Source organism: Rousettus aegyptiacus, unplaced genomic scaffold, assembly GCF_014176215.1.
Source record: "Rousettus aegyptiacus isolate mRouAeg1 unplaced genomic scaffold, mRouAeg1.p scaffold_m13_p_7, whole genome shotgun sequence".
Lineage (NCBI taxonomy): Eukaryota > Metazoa > Chordata > Mammalia > Chiroptera > Pteropodidae > Rousettus > Rousettus aegyptiacus.
This window is the reverse complement of record NW_023416310.1, coordinates 2,526,852-2,542,207: the sequence shown is the minus strand read 5'-3', so window position 1 is coordinate 2,542,207 and position 15,356 is coordinate 2,526,852. Positions and strand designations below refer to the sequence as shown.

Genomic DNA, 15,356 nt, shown 5'->3' with positions numbered 1-15,356 from the left:
GTTTACCTATATGCCTTTTGTCTTAGGCTTCATTTAAAATGAGAAGTAAATATCATTTTTATATATAGCTTTCCACTTGCTTTGTGAACTATTTTCATAATGTCCCAATTTAGCCACATATATTCTCTGGTGTGCTCAGATCTCTCCAATCAGGGTAAGAGCAGGACAGAAAGCAGGGGACAGCCTCAGTTCCCTGGCCCCGGCAAGCGATGTTTCCAAGAGCTAGGAAAATAAATATATTTTTCTTCATAAAAACAATGTAGATAATTTGTAGTCATATTTGGCTGCCCATAGCTTTGCAGGCAAAATGAAACAAAACAAAATCCTTTTTGGCTACTCTACCTCAGGGGAGGGAAAAAGGGAACGGGTTGCTGACCAGAAGCCAATTTTTCATCTTGACTGTTTAAAAAAAAGAGAGAAAAAGAAAAAGGAGAAAAAGAAAAAAGCCTTTCACAGACCACACGGCCTTGCAAACGGCAGAGCCCGGTGTCGAGCTGCTTCTGGGCTCGGGGTCTGAGTCTGGGCTGAGACACGCTGGGGTGGGGGGCGGTCGCGGCAGGCGAGAAGCAAGGTTCACACTTGTCAGCTGCGTTTACTCCCTCGACCTGAACTGCAGGTGTTCGCATCTGAAACTCTCGACAGAACTCGGAGTCTTGACTGCAGAGAAACGCCGGTGACAAATTCAGACACTCGTAGGAACTCTGACCACGACGATTTCAGCCAAGGTCGCGTCAAAGTCAGTCGTGTACTTGTGAAACCTGCCTAAACAACACACCTGCTAGGCGGCCGGGGCACCAGGGGACTTTTGTTCTTAATCCAGTTTAGTGTTTCAGAACGTGTGGTGTGTCAGCCGCGGGGGTCACAGGATGATGTCAGGTGACACAGTCATCTGAGGGGAGACGGAGCCGCGGCTGGGGCGGCGGTGGGGGGGCCGGGAGCAGGCGCTGGAGGGGGGCCGGGAGCCAGGGGCGGCAGCTGTGCACGCGAGCACAGACGTGCGCTCACACACACACAGACACACAGACAAGACAAACACAGATGCACAGACACAGACACACACACAGACACACACACACAGACAGACACACACACAGACACACACACACACACAGACACACACAGACACACAGACACACACACAGACACACAGACACAGACACACACACACACAGACACACACACACACACAGACACAGACACACACACAGACACACACACACAGACAGACAGACACACAGACACAGACACAGACACACAGACAGACAAGACACACACAGACACACACACACACAGACACACACACACACAGACACACACACACACAGACACACACAGACACACAGACACGCAGACACAGAGACAAGACACACAGACAAGACACACAGATAAGACACACAGACACACAGACACACAGACACAGACACACAGACAAGACACACATAGACACACACAGACACACACTTCCGGGCTCACAGCACCCCTGCCAGCCAGGATGTGACTAGGGTCCCTTGAGCCAGCAGCCAGGGATCCCTCATCTGCACACTCTGGGGGCTCAGGTGCTTGAGGAGGGACCCCGAGTTGAGACCCAATAGAGGGGACATAACACCAGTCGCTCTGGGGAGTTTGGTGTGTAGCGGTGGGCTTTAATCCCACTTAAAAGATGAGAGGATCGTTCTAGAATCCAGTATTCTGAGGGTCAGTTTTTGATGCTGATACTTCCTCTGTAACTTCCTAGCTATGTGACCCCAGGCAGGTGGCTTGACCTCCTGGAACCTCCGATTCTTGCCTGTACGATGGGGATCCTAGAGTCACGCAGGAAGTGGCAGGAACTAAATGACGCAGTGTGTGCAGACTGTTTAGTGTGGCGTCAGAGTCGGGGGATGGTGGCTCTTTGCATCATAATTGTCGCACACATGCACCGGACCCGGGAGTGAGCCCTGGAGACATTCGCCCATTTAGCCAAGTATCTAAAACAGTGTTGTCGATGAGCCTGATCGTTCACTCATACCAAGCAGCGAGAATTGTCATGAAAAGACAGCTGACCTCTGACTACTGGGCGTCGCTGGGCGCTTTCTCGAGTCGGGTCGGATGTTGGTCCCCCTGCCCTGTGTGGCTCTGCCATGCGGACATGTAAACAGACATTGCAGGAGAAACCCCGGCTTCACAGCCCCCGAAGGAAGCGCTCGCGGGCCTCTCACACCTTCTGGCACAAGGGCGGCCTCGCGGTGCTGGCCGGTGTCGGGGAGAGGTTCGCGCGCTTCCCCGCCGCAGTGACAAGGCGCCGGCCCAAACTGCAGGAACGAAGCCGTCTGTCCGACGACGTCCACGCCCTACGCGTCCAGGTGCCCCTGTCCTTTGAGACCTGTGGTCGGGGGTCGCAGCGCCCCGGCTGGGTGGGCCCCGACAGCATCGCTCCCCGCGGGGCTCCCCGGCGTGAGCCCGGGGCCGGGGCCGCACTGCGGACACCCCGACGGCTACACGGCCGCACTTGGAGACACGCCATCCTAGGCTTCTCCACAATTCATTTTCTCGTCTCGCGTACGGTGTACGACTTCTGGTTTCCGCGAAGCCACCGTCGTTTTCTCGTTTCTGCCCTCGGCGGGAGCTTGTCCCTAACGGCCCGTCCTTCGGCCGGCGCTGGTCGCGGTTAACCGGCAGGTCCCCTTCACCAGCACGTTCGCCACCTCCCCTCCATTCCCGGCGAGAGCCGGAGCCGCCTGCCGAGGAGAGAGGCCGAAAGCCCCACGTGTTTCTCCAGTAACCGCTGTGATCGTCGTTTCTATTTCTGCCCACGCAGAATGCCACGCGCCGAAACTTGTCTGCCGTCGGGCTAAACCCTGCTTGTCTTCCGCACCGGTTCGTGCTTTCAGCGCCCTGATGAATTTGATTTACCAATACGTTTCTAAGGACTTTGCACCCGAGTGCATAAGCGACGATGACTTCCTGTCTTCTTTTAATTGCTCGCCTCCTCTCCCGTCCTCTGTCCTTCCCCTTCCTCCCTCCCTTCCTTCCTCCCTTCTTTCCGCCCTCCACCCTGCTGCGCTCTTTCTTCTCTTGGCTTCGTCACTGTGCTGGCTGCGCGGAAGGAGCTGAGTGAGAATCAGGCCGCCCTTGTCTGTGTCAGACTCTTTAGCACAATATAAGAGCGGTCTGTTTCTTCCACGTCTGGTAGAGTTTATCTTCTAAAACAACGTAGGTTTGGTGTCTCTTTGAGATGTAGATGCTACGTGTTATTTAGGATTGCCTCTGTACGTTTTGAAAACACTTTTTATTTTTGACTAATTATACTTGATGGAAGATTTACAAAGCTGATAAGTTCCCATATAGCTGCCACTTTGCTTCCCCTAATGTTAGCGTAACCATTTGTGCATTCGTCAAAACTAAAAAACTAAGATTGGGAAAACACTGCTAACTAAACCATAGGCTTTATGAGAATTTTTCCCTTTTGTCCGCTGGCCTCCTGTTTCTGCGTCAGGTCCTGACAAAGGGGCCACGTTGTGTTCAGTCTCTTCCAGTCTGTGACAGGATCACATTCTTTCCTCGTACTTTGTGACTTTGAAACTTTTAAGGAATATTGGTTGGATATTTCGTAGAATGTCACCGAATTTTGGTTACTCTGATGTGTTCTCATGAGTAGCTTGGGTTTATAGGTTTTGGGGGAAAATTCTGCAAAGATGAAGTTATTTTTTATCTCATCAGGAAATACGTGACATTATCATGACAATACTGGTGATGTGAAATTGATTGCTTGGTTAAGATAGTCTTTGCCAGATTTTCCCACATAAAGTTTACATTTTTTTCCCTTTCTATATTCAATTCTTTGGAAGCAAGTCCCTAACCTAACCCACATTCAAGGAGAAAATAATTAAACTTAACCCCCATGATGGAGGATACCAACACATTTTCAAATTCTTCTGTAAAGAATACTTTCTCTTTTGTTTGATATTTAGTTAATTAATTTATAATAATATGAACTCGTGAATGCTTACTTTTTTGTGATAACCCCAGATTACCATTATTTTGTTGCTCAGAGTGTTCCGGCTTTGGCCCCTGGCGCTCTTTCTGGTGGGCTCTTGTATTCTTTTGACACGCTCTCAGTTTTTAAAGGTACTTTCTCTTTTTTTGTCACTCGAAGACACTCCAGGCTTTCTCTATTCCTCACCCCAGCCCTAGAATCAGCCACTTCTCGAGGGAGCTGTGGGTTCTTTCACTGAAGAATGTTGTTTAGAAACCAAGGTCTGGGGACTGTGCGTGCTCATCGCCACTGAGGGTCACTGCTTCCAGGCCCTCCGAGGGGACAGAGCTCGGAAACTTACGTGTGTGAATCAACTTGTGTTTGTAACATATCTGTAATTGGTTCTGTATTTTTTTCCTATTTAATTCTGCAAACTCTTCTTTGGTAGGCAATTGTAATCTATAGCTTACGAAGTGATTATGTATGCAAATAGATTTTTAATTTTGGATAATAATTTATAAAACATTAAATTTTTTCATTGAAATAATTCATAAAACATATATACTGCTATCTCACTAAAAATCACCATTAGTTCTCCTAGTTTTTAAATTTCTTAGGATTATCTACCTACGTAATTGAGTCAGCTATAAAAAAGGAAGATTTTTACTTCTTTTTTTCAATCATTGTGGTTCTTTTCCCTGCCTTATTGCACTGGCTAGAACCTCTGTATATTGTTGCAAGAGGTTGTGAAAGTGAACATCCTTGTCTTGATCCCCAAATTGTTTAATTTTCGAATGTATTCCAACCTTTGACTGCAGGAGTAAACCCCACTTGTCGATGATGAATTCTTTCTCTGTACATTGCTGGCTTCAAACACTCCGAATTAGCGTTTCTGAGGGATATTCGCCCGTAGTTTTCTTTTCCTGTAATGTCACTTCAGATTTCGCCATCGCACTTACGCGTCTCTTCAGTGCGGTATTTTCTTTAGCCTAGATTCTAAAATGCACATCGGCCTGACTGGGGCACGGCGCGTCCTTTCTCCTCGGCATACCTGCCCGGACGAAGGCTTCCGGCCAGCAACGGCTCTAGTGCGCTGCTTCATCGCTTCCCGTGCATCCGAAACTCTTCCCCGAGCGCCTGCCGCGTGCCAGACGCTGCTCTTGGGACTCGTCGGAAGGAGCCGGGGAGGTTATCGAAACGGAGATCAAACCCAACGACAACACTCAGGAAGGTCGCGTCTCAATGACATTTCGAGTGGCTCTCTGCCAGAGGCGTGGTGGTTCCCTAACGCAGGGCTCTTACGTTCCGTCGAACGCGTATCCTCCTTGCCACGTGGCCTCTGCCATTTCCCGTACCCCGTTCCCCCGCGCCACTGGCCTCGAGGCGAGGGCCGCCCCGTGCCCGCCCACCGCCGTGTGTGGGCGCCTGCTGCCCTCCGCTTCCAGGTTGCTCTCATCTGGGTCTTAGCGCCAGAGAGCGACCCAGGCGTTGTACCTGGAGAAACCCAACACAAGCTTTCAAATAATTTAGGGAAGGATTTTCCCAGCCGCGACAGCTAGGTAATTCATTAGGATTTATTTATTGATCCGACAAATATTTATTGCGTGCCAACTATATGCTACATGTAGTATTGGCATATGTTGTACTAGATCTGAGGACACTCGTTATAAATAAGAGGGGACATATTTATACTTTTCTAGAGTTTATATTCCAATGGGAAAGGATACTAATCAAGAAACACAGAGTTTCTAGTACCGCCAAGGGACGGGAAAAAAACAGTCCCCGGACCCAGGGCCACGATCACGGCTTCTCACGGGAGGCTTCCGGGAGGGGAAATGTTATTTGTGACCTGAATAATCAGAAGAACGAAGTCCGTGGAGTACCCGAGGGAGAAGATGCCAGGTGGAGCAAGCGGAAAAGCCTCGCCGTGGGACCAGCGTGGTGCGCTGCAGGGGCAGGAAGGAGACGTGGTCCTGCGGCTTCTCCGCGCCCAGCGGCCAGGCCGGCGTGCGGGGGGGAGGGCCAGAGCGTGGGCCGCGCTTCGCATCGTGGCGGGGAGGTGGGAACTCCTTCTGAGGACGTTTGGGAACCGTTAGAGGGCTTTAAGCAAGGAAGGGAGCTGCGCGTCTCCCTGGACATTTTAAAGGGTGATCTCGACGGTTGTGTAGAGAGTAAACAAAGGGGGATTTCAGAAGTGGAATCAGGGAAACCAGCTTCGATAGTGACTTAGGAGAGAGAGCGCAGCATGGCTTCTCTAGGGCGTCTCGGGGAATATGCAGGTGGACTCTCGAGATGTGTATTTGGATGTAGAATAGACTCCGATGGTGTGGGGAGGAGGAAACATTTAACGGTGACGCCTACGTTGTTAATTAGAGGAACCGGATCAACTGTCACGGCATTTACTACGATGCGGAAGACCCAGCCCGGAGCAGATCTAGTGGCGGTAAGAGGTAGCATTTTGAAAATGTTCAGTTTTAAGACCGATTAGACATTCTAGTGTCTGGTGTATGTCGAGAGGCAATGATATTCACAAGTCTGGAATACAGAGGATGAGTCAGAGCTGGGATCTCTTTGAGTTATCAAGGAAGCAATAATTACGAGGCCTGCGCCGTATTCCTTAAGTATAATCAGAGTTGCTCTTGAAATTCTCTGTGGAAGGTGTCTTGCTTGAGAATGACATACCACCTCTTACCAAGTCCAGAGCAGTCAGATTCTCCTCCTATGTTAGAGCATTTAATTGTTTTTAGTGATTTCTTTTTGTGAAGTCACTGGCTTGTGCTTAGCAGCCATCTTGAAGGAAAGACATATATCTTAAGGCGCCGTAATCATACCCAGCATGAAAGTCGAATAGACATGTCAAGCTAAATATTTCCAAAATAAAACTCATGGTTTCTTTCTAAAAACAATCAAATTCGTTTCCACTCAATGACTCCATCTAAGTAAATGGTAACTTTATCGACCCGTGGCTCAAACAACCAGTCTAAGAATTGTTGTCTCCATAAAGGGTTCACAGAAGCGGTCAGATTGGAAGTGGAAGATTTATTTCTCTTTCCACTTATTTTGGGCTTGAACCGGCACACGTGGTGGCCAGCCGCGAACGTGGTTCCCGATGGTCCCCGCCTGGCAGAGCTCACACTCCGGCGTAGTGCCTTCCCACACTGCGCCGGGGCTGGGCGCTGTGACCAGATGGGCTGGGGGAGGAGGGCTGGCATTGTGTGTGAGATGGGCCCCGAGAAACCCCAGCTTCCATCCAGAGCGCGCCGTCTCTCGGGTAACCGGCCCCGAAGCTCTTCTTGCTCGGGGGAAGCCGTCCGCCTTGTCTTGAGGACACTCTGGTGGCTGCCCTGTGGACAGACCCCCTGCGAAGAGAACCCGAGACTTCCAGCCAACAGCCCCGTGCGCAGCTCTCCGGAGAGTGTCCTCTCCGGCCCTTTCAAGGCTTTCGGTGACATCTGGCCGACAGCTCAGCGGAAACGTCGGCCCAAACCACTGAGCCAAGCCGCTCCAGGCTCTGGCCCTTAGAAACCGTGCGAGATGAGAAATGTTTACTTCTTACACCACTAAGTCCGGGGGTGATGCGTCCTGAGGCCACACGTAACTACCGCAGCCGGGGGGTGTGCTCTGACTTGGTTTCTCTCCCTCTCACCCTCGCCGTCTTCATCCGGTTTGCCACGCTTCCTCTCGTGACACTGCTCCGCCGGGACGCTGACTCTCTGCAGCCGTCTCTGTAGATCTAAAAAAAGAAAAGTCAACAGGTTGCTTAGCTTTCGCCGAAGGACGTGACGCAGTGTGTTAGAAAGCAGGTCACTGGCCTCGCTTCCTCCCTCATCCATATGTCCACGAAAGAGACTGAGAAACGAATTCTCATTACTCACAAAATTAAAGACCTTATGGGTTCCTCAGAATTCGGGGTTGTTTCTAAAAATCAGCCCTTTATTTCTAAGAGGAAGCATAGAATATGCCAAGTAGAAAGGAAATTGGAGATTATTAAGTCCAGTTTGCTCCTTTTTTTTCAGAGGCATCTCCTGATGTCCAGGTTAAGAGGCTGATGGACCAGTCCTCACACAGCAATGCGGCATCCGGGCATTTCCATTCCTCACTCACCTGTGCCCCCCTGAGCATCCCACACCTCACTTGTGCCCCCCTGAGCATCCCACACCTCACCTGTGCCCCCCTGAGCATCCAGGTGTTCCCGTCCCATACCTCACCTGTGCCCCCCTGAGCACCGACCCTGAAGGCGGCGAGTCATCACCACGGGCGGTGAGAGCTGGCACGGGCTCGCCGTGGGCCGAGCACCTTTCTCAGCTGGTTAAAGTCTTGAATTCGCTCACTTGTCCTAGCAGCTCTGTTAGGTATTAATATTCTGTTTTTGGAAATGAGAAAATGAGGCTCAGGGAAGTCAGGCCACTGGCCGGGGTTCGCGCTCTGAGCCGCTGGTGAGTGCGGGACCGGAGCCCCGGCGACGGGCCGCGGAGCTGCCTTCCCGTGTCTGCGTTATTATCCACACACTGTCGGAAACCTCCGCTTTCATCTCCTCCACATTCATGCGCAGCGAGCGAAGTGTGTGTCGCACACCCAGTCGCGACGCGGCCGTCGGCAGCAGACATCCGTGACTCTGAGCTCAGTCTCTTTCCATCGTCGATCCCGCTGCATTATTCGAAATTGGAAACTGCCAAATTTTGCCTCAAACGTTTTTTTTTTCCCTAGTTAGAATGAAGCATGAATACATTTCTTTATTGCCAGAAAAAATAATAAATGGTGTAGAAATGCTATTAAAATATCCCGTGAGTATTATTTTTAACTTTCGGAGACAAATCTTACGTTCCGGTTCTCCCGATGGCTGTCTGCGGTGTGGAGAAACGTTTGTGAGGCTGGGTTAAAGCCCATCATAAGCCACCTCTCGGGGCAGGATCCGGGCTGAATTCTAGATGCGTTTCACGAGCACACCTCCGCCTCCGGTCACCCCGCGCTGGCCCCTGGCTGTGCCCTTTAGAGCTCTGGCACTAGCTACAATACTGCGCTCGTGGCCTTGCAAGGGCTGAGCTGGCGTGAGCGAACTTGCTTGTACTTTAAATTCAGGTCCGGGGGGCTCTGAGGCCAGCCTGCAAATTCACCTGCCGTCTGTCTAGAGTGGCCATTCCGTTTTCGCCCTCAGCTCCATCATTTCTCACTTAGTCACGATTTAGAGGTTACATTTTCATGCTAGTGGAGGAATTGCCTCGTGCGTCGCCTGCGGAGAATAAGGGCGATTCTGGATTTGCCTGGCGAACAGGAGCTCGTGCAGGCAGAGGGGACTCTTTTATTTCTAGACACCCCAGAAGGAGTAAGCCCCGCTCTTTGCAGGAGGGCTTTTATCGTTCTGCGATGCCGGCCTGCCGAGCTGGGCACCCGGGGGCTGGAGACGCTGGCCTCTGGACTTGCTTTTGAAAGCGACGGGGCTCCTACGTGCTCGAAGAGCTCACGGGCCAATCCCCGCCCCAGTCACATGTGGAACGCTTTCATGGGCACATGTCCCAGCCGCATGCAACACGCATGTGACCATGGAGCGTGTGGCCCGTGGACTCAGGCCGTGTATAAAGCGATGCGGCAAGGCGAGAGGCAGCCGGAACCTGCTTGTCTGCTCGGTGCGGAGATAGGACGGCGCGGGCCGTCTGCTCCGGCGTGGTAGCGTGCAGAGCCCCACGGTGGCCCCGTGCAAGGCACTGCCGGGGACAAAGGGAACGGCAGGCTGAGGAGACACGCGAGGACTCGCGTTTCCGGGCGGGACATAGCACAGTGACGGGGATCGTCTGCCCACGTGCGGCCGGCCGACCTCACCTGGGAAACAGGAGGATTCACACGCGACTCGGCAGGTGCCCTGAGCGGTCGCCAGGGGTGAGTGGCGTTTGCGGGGAGACCCCTCCGTGAGCTGGCGAGTCACGGTTTTAGACACTCACGCTGTCCCTTTGACATAAAGGTGAGATGTCTCTCGAGTGTATCGTCTCAGGATTTCGTGGTTATTTTTAAAATTGAAAACTTCCGCTTTTTTTGCTCTCGTTGGTCTTATATTTGAGGTTTTTATATTTTGACATCCTTAAATTTTAATAGTGTTGGGGCTATATCTGTGTTCCTTGTAATGAAAAATATACTAACGTATCTTCCACTGAAGTATTATATTAGATCGTGACATGTTTGGAGGCAGAGGTCAGACCTCACCCGTCACCACATCTCAGTAAATACACGTTAACTTGAAATAACAATGAAAAGAATCAAAACGGTAGCTGCTGGCGAATGTTCGTTCGAAACGAACGGGTGAAGTCATTTTCACTAAAACCCGAGTAGGCGTGACCCTGCTTACAGACGCGACCGCCTCTGGAATGAAGGGGGAGCGTCCAGGAGACGCCTCCGGAAGTGCTGTCCTCGAAGCCATTCTGTTTTCCGCACTGACCCGAGGAGCCTCGAGTGGAAGCTAAGGAGGGAGGTGGGGGGAGGGGCAGGGCACCCGCTTTGGAGTCGGGAGCGAGGGCTGGGTGCCCTCGTCCCGTGAGCACCGGGGAGGCAGGGCGAGGCGGACCGTCCCCACGCGGAGGCCGGGGCGCGGTGACGGGCTCTGCAGAGAACTCCGGGGGCGGGGGGCTGCAGCCAGGATCAGGGGGGCAGACGTCCCACACGCCCCGAAGGCACCGAGGGAAGCAGCGCAAAGTGCCGCCTCATGGAGTCAACTGCCTGGGACGCGGATTCCCGTCCGGAAGGCGTAGTGCTCAGTGTTGACAAAGGAAGAGGAAAAAACACCAGGAAAGGCTCCAGGGAGACAGACAGAAGCCCAGCTTCAAAAATGAACCACGTTCCTTCTTTGAAGTATTTTGGCAAGAATGAGCTCAGTCAACATGCCATTAGTGGCGAGCGATCTCAAGGTTTTAACCACTAAGAGTGTGTCTAGCACGCTCCCTTCTCCTCACCCTGCTGACCGGTTCGTGCGTCCGAACGACCTCGGGACATTTTCCTCCTCTGAGCTGAATGAACTGCCGTCTGCCCGAGCAAACCGACCGGAGCCTTAGCGTGATGCCTTCGACGTTCTTGCTGAGCACCGAGGCCATGGCGGCCCCGGTGACAGTCTTGGGAGAAAGCGAACTCAGGTTAAACAGCCTCGCCACGATTTGATTTGTATCACAATTGATATTGTAAGTACCTGGTTTTATAAGTTGTTCAGGACTTCTACTTGCTATAAAACACTTTGGAAATAACTAAAAGAAAGAAGAGAAAGAAATGAAAATTATCTGTAATTCCATCGACCCAGAGCTATCGCTGTGCACGTTTCGCTGGCTTTTCGTAGCCGCATGTGTCTCTTCATCTTTACTATAAACAAACAAATAAGGAGACTTCAGGTCATAATATCGGAAGGTAGGCGGCCCCGGTTGGCACAGTGGGGTAGGGTCGTTTATAGAATGGGGACAGGAAGAAACTCTCGACCCACATAAACTGTGGGGGACACGTGAACTCACTTCCCTTTCATACTCCAACCTCTAAAAAAGCTGCTTGCACACCTCTTTCTCTCTCCACACGCACACGCACACGCACAAACGTGTGTGTGCCCACGAGTGAAAAGGTTAGACTGGAACAAATGAATTGAGTGGCAAGCGAGCGCCCATCTCAGTAACGCTCCTAGCCACTCGGGGCCTCGCCTAGACAAAGCATTTTGTGTCTCCTTCCAGAGCTATTTTATACACACACACACACACACACACACACATACACCACACACACGTTTCTCTTATAGACACTGTATTATCCCTTGCTGTTTTTATTTAAGAATATAACTAAGAGATTATTTCATATGTGTAGGTATAGAGCTTCCCCATTCTTTGTCATGACTGCATAGTATTCCACTGTATACTTCACTAGTTAAGTATTGGGGACTATATTATTTATTTCAAGTCTTCAGTTATTATAACAATGCTGCAACATATATCATTGTGTGTGCGTGCATGTGTATATGTACGATTTCAAACATGTGTAATTATGTTTGAAGAATAAAGTCTCAAAAGTAAATTGCTAGATCAAAGACTATGTGCTTTTAAAATTGATAATGTTATTAAATTACCAGTTACTATCATCATTGCAATAAAAAATGGCTTTTTCTCTATAACAGTACTAGCAGAATGAACTATTGAACTTTTGAACTTTGCTAATCTGATACGCAAAAAATGACATTTTGTTAATTTGCCTTTCTCTTATTATAAATGAGGTTGAATATTTAAAAAATATTTACGAGGTACTCGTGCGTATGTTTGTGTGTTTGTGTCTAGGTATTTGTACATCTTTTTCTTTGTTCATTTTGCCGTTGGGTGGTTTGCCAGTTTTTCAAAGTTTATTGTAGGATGTCTTTATAGGTCTAAGAAAGTTAGTGCTTGGAATTTACAGTATGTCTTTTTATCTTTACCTTTGTTTAGGGTGGTTTTTGTCATCAGGAATATTTTTACATGGTCTACTTTAGCTATCCTTTTTTATGGTTCTGCTTTTGTTCCAAATTTTAAAAAGCCCTTTCCCATTATTTTTCATGGAGATCGATAGTGTCGGGTTTGAACCTTGAAAAGATCACTCTGGCGACAGTTCAGAAAACAGATGGCAGGGGCCACGCTGACACCGAAGATAACAATTAGGAGGCGACTGCCGAAGTCCGTGCGCGTGATACTAATAGCTGTGCTCGTGATGACGGCAGTGGAAGTCGAAAACATGGCCCAGCTCAGACCTATTCAGGAGGCAAGACGCAGAGTCTGGAGATGGGGAGAAGATGAGCTTTGGTTTGAACAGGTGGGTAAAGGATGTCGCTCAGCGGGCCAAGGGACCGTGGCAAAGGACCAGATCTTCCTTTCTTCCTCCCTCCCTCCATCCCTCCCTCCCTTCTTCCTCCATCCCTCTTTCTCCCCTCCTTTCTTTCTCTTTCTTTCCTTCTCTCTCTCTTTCCTTCCTTCTTTCTCTCCCTCCCTCCCTCCCTTCCTTCCTCCTTTCCTTCCTTCCTTCCTTCGGTGCAGAGGGGAAGCAGAGGCCATCGTGCATGTGGCCTCCCACTCTCTGGCTTTAGTTGTGTCGAGACTTCCCAAGGGAGCCACTGCGGGCGCGCCTCAGACCGGTCCCGTGAGAAGGGCTCTGGCTGGAGCGAGGACAGAGGAGTCGTGACAGTCAGTGGTGGTCGAAGCCACGGGCAAAGACGAGATTGCCCGCGAAGACGGTGCAGAGTAAAAGTGCGTGGGGCGCCGGGAAGAACCTCGCAGAGTCCTGGCCTTTTGCGTCCGGTGCAGGAGGCCGGTCCTGCTGGGTCCTGCTGGGTGCGGCGCTAACTAACCAGGGAGGCCGGGCGGGGCCCCAGGCAGGGGTCCGAGCGCCCGCGGCCGGGCTTCCTGGCCGCCAGCGAGCTCTGGGCACCCTGCATTCTGTTAGGTGTGTTTTTCTTTCTGCCGTTCTTACCATTTCCACATTATGAGAGGACAAAGCACGGACAGACCCCCTCGCTCTTCCCCGACAGGGACGCCGAGGGCTTTCCTGCGATCCTGACTTCTCAGTGGTGCAAAACCTTATTCCAGAGAAACGGCTCTGTTCTTTCCAGACATGCTGGAGGAGTAAACGAGAGACGCGGGATTCATGTTCCAAACTGGGGTGTGCATAACACGGGGTGGGGGGGGACGTTCCTTCGGCGTTTCTGCCTGAACGCCTGTCGTCTTCGCGGCTGTTGTTGGTGTGCTGTCATGGAAACGGCCTGGTTGTTAAAAATACCCAGACCGCGGGCCGAACCCCAGCGCGGCCCCTACAGCTGCCGCGCGAGGCACTTAATCTTTTAAACCACTTTTTTATCATCTACGCGATGAGGATAACTATGCTCGTTTCCCAGGGCGGTTGTGAGAATTGAAAGCAGAAACGTGTGAGAGGCCCTAGCAGAGGGCGCGTCACCCGTAGGTGCTGAGTCACACCCGCTCGGCCCCCCTCCTGCCGCCGTCCTCGCCACGGCCTGAGGCAAGCGCCCTCGGCCTGAGGAACCCGGCCTGTCCCTTCCTTCTCTCAGAACCACTGAAGTCCTGAGCAGGTTCCTCTAGGACAGCCCTCTCCTCTCAGTGACGCGGGGCATTTGTATTCTAATTAACTTTGCCTCTGGGCTCCGGGGTGACTGTGGTTGGCGAGTAAAGAGCCCTGCAGAGAGCGGCAAGGGCCCAGGACCCACGGCCGGGAGGCCAGCGGGAAGGGTGGTGGGAACCGGGAGCCATGGCACCTGCAGGGCCAGCCGGGGGGCCGCCACCAGGGCGTCCCACGCGCCTGAGTCTACCCACCAGCTGAGAGGCCTGCACGATCGGCCTTTGACGTCACCTCAGCCACCGCATGGAGGAAAGCTGTGACATCGCCCCGCCAAAGTCCGACTCGTTTGGGCACGACCATAGCCGAGTCAGGGCTCTGCCGTGTTCCGAGGGAGATGAGCATCCGCCTGGGTGGGGGAAGGGCCTGGAGTCGGGCCCGTGGATTCATTCTCCGTCCCGAGCTGTGGCACGGGCTTGCTGACCAACCGGTTGTGCCAGACAGTTGCCTTTTGGGGGCCTAAGAGTTCCCACCTTCCAAATAGCCAAGGGATGTGCCCTCTGATCTCTAGGGTGACTTGAGGAGATATGGGACTAATGGTCTGGGGGTCTTTTTGATGTTGCTGTGGTATTGGCATTATGATCCCAACATGGAGCCAGCTCCCGAGTTAGCAAATTTTACATTTTTATTATCTGCATCTCATCGTGCAGAAAAGCGTGTATCGTTGGTTAATTAATGCAGCCGCGTGGCACTCCGCTAAGCGATTGTTTAGCCTAGAGTGGAATAAAACACAGTGTCATTATGTAACAGAAAATTAAAAATCTGATAATTTGATTGGGAGTCTCAGGTGAGTTTTTTTGTATAAAAACGTTAACCTCAAGTAGCTATAAGCAGGTGAATGTTTTATTCATCCCACTGATACGAAATAAATGCTTATGATATAAATTATGTATAATTAATACTCCTGGGATAAAAAAAAAGTGTATGCTAATAGGTTGTCAGTTAATTAAGAAAGGAATAGGAGGTAAACAAAGGTGATTATAATTTATCCGGGGACCATAAACAGAAATCGTGCCTTAAATAATCTCTGCAAAAAAACGCATTACACGGCAAATCCTTCGCTCGCACGCAGAGCAGCCGCTGATGGTTCATGCAGCTGCTCAGCCGGCGACAGTGACCAGGCCTGCACCCTCCCGGCCACTGGGGCTCGGCCGGGATGGTCTGTCGCGGGCAGGCCCGGTCTCTTTAGGAACATTCTCTGAAATATAGCCTTTTGGGAAGCCAGAGACTGCATTGAAAGAAAGGAAAAGACATCCAATTAATGAAAACTTGCAAAAGGATGTGTATGCACAAAGACAGT

General features: G+C 51.1%; 1 long non-coding RNA gene across 2 annotated transcripts in view; it reads left to right on the top strand.

The window, feature by feature from the left end:
- Positions 1-15,356, top strand: part of LOC107498228 — a 166,049-nt gene that overhangs the window by 89,921 nt on the left and 60,772 nt on the right. For both annotated transcript variants that reach the window (XR_001593978.2, XR_001593977.2), the window contains exon 4: positions 12,498-12,745. This is a non-coding gene — a long non-coding RNA (uncharacterized LOC107498228). The remainder of the gene's footprint in view (positions 1-12,497; positions 12,746-15,356) is intronic.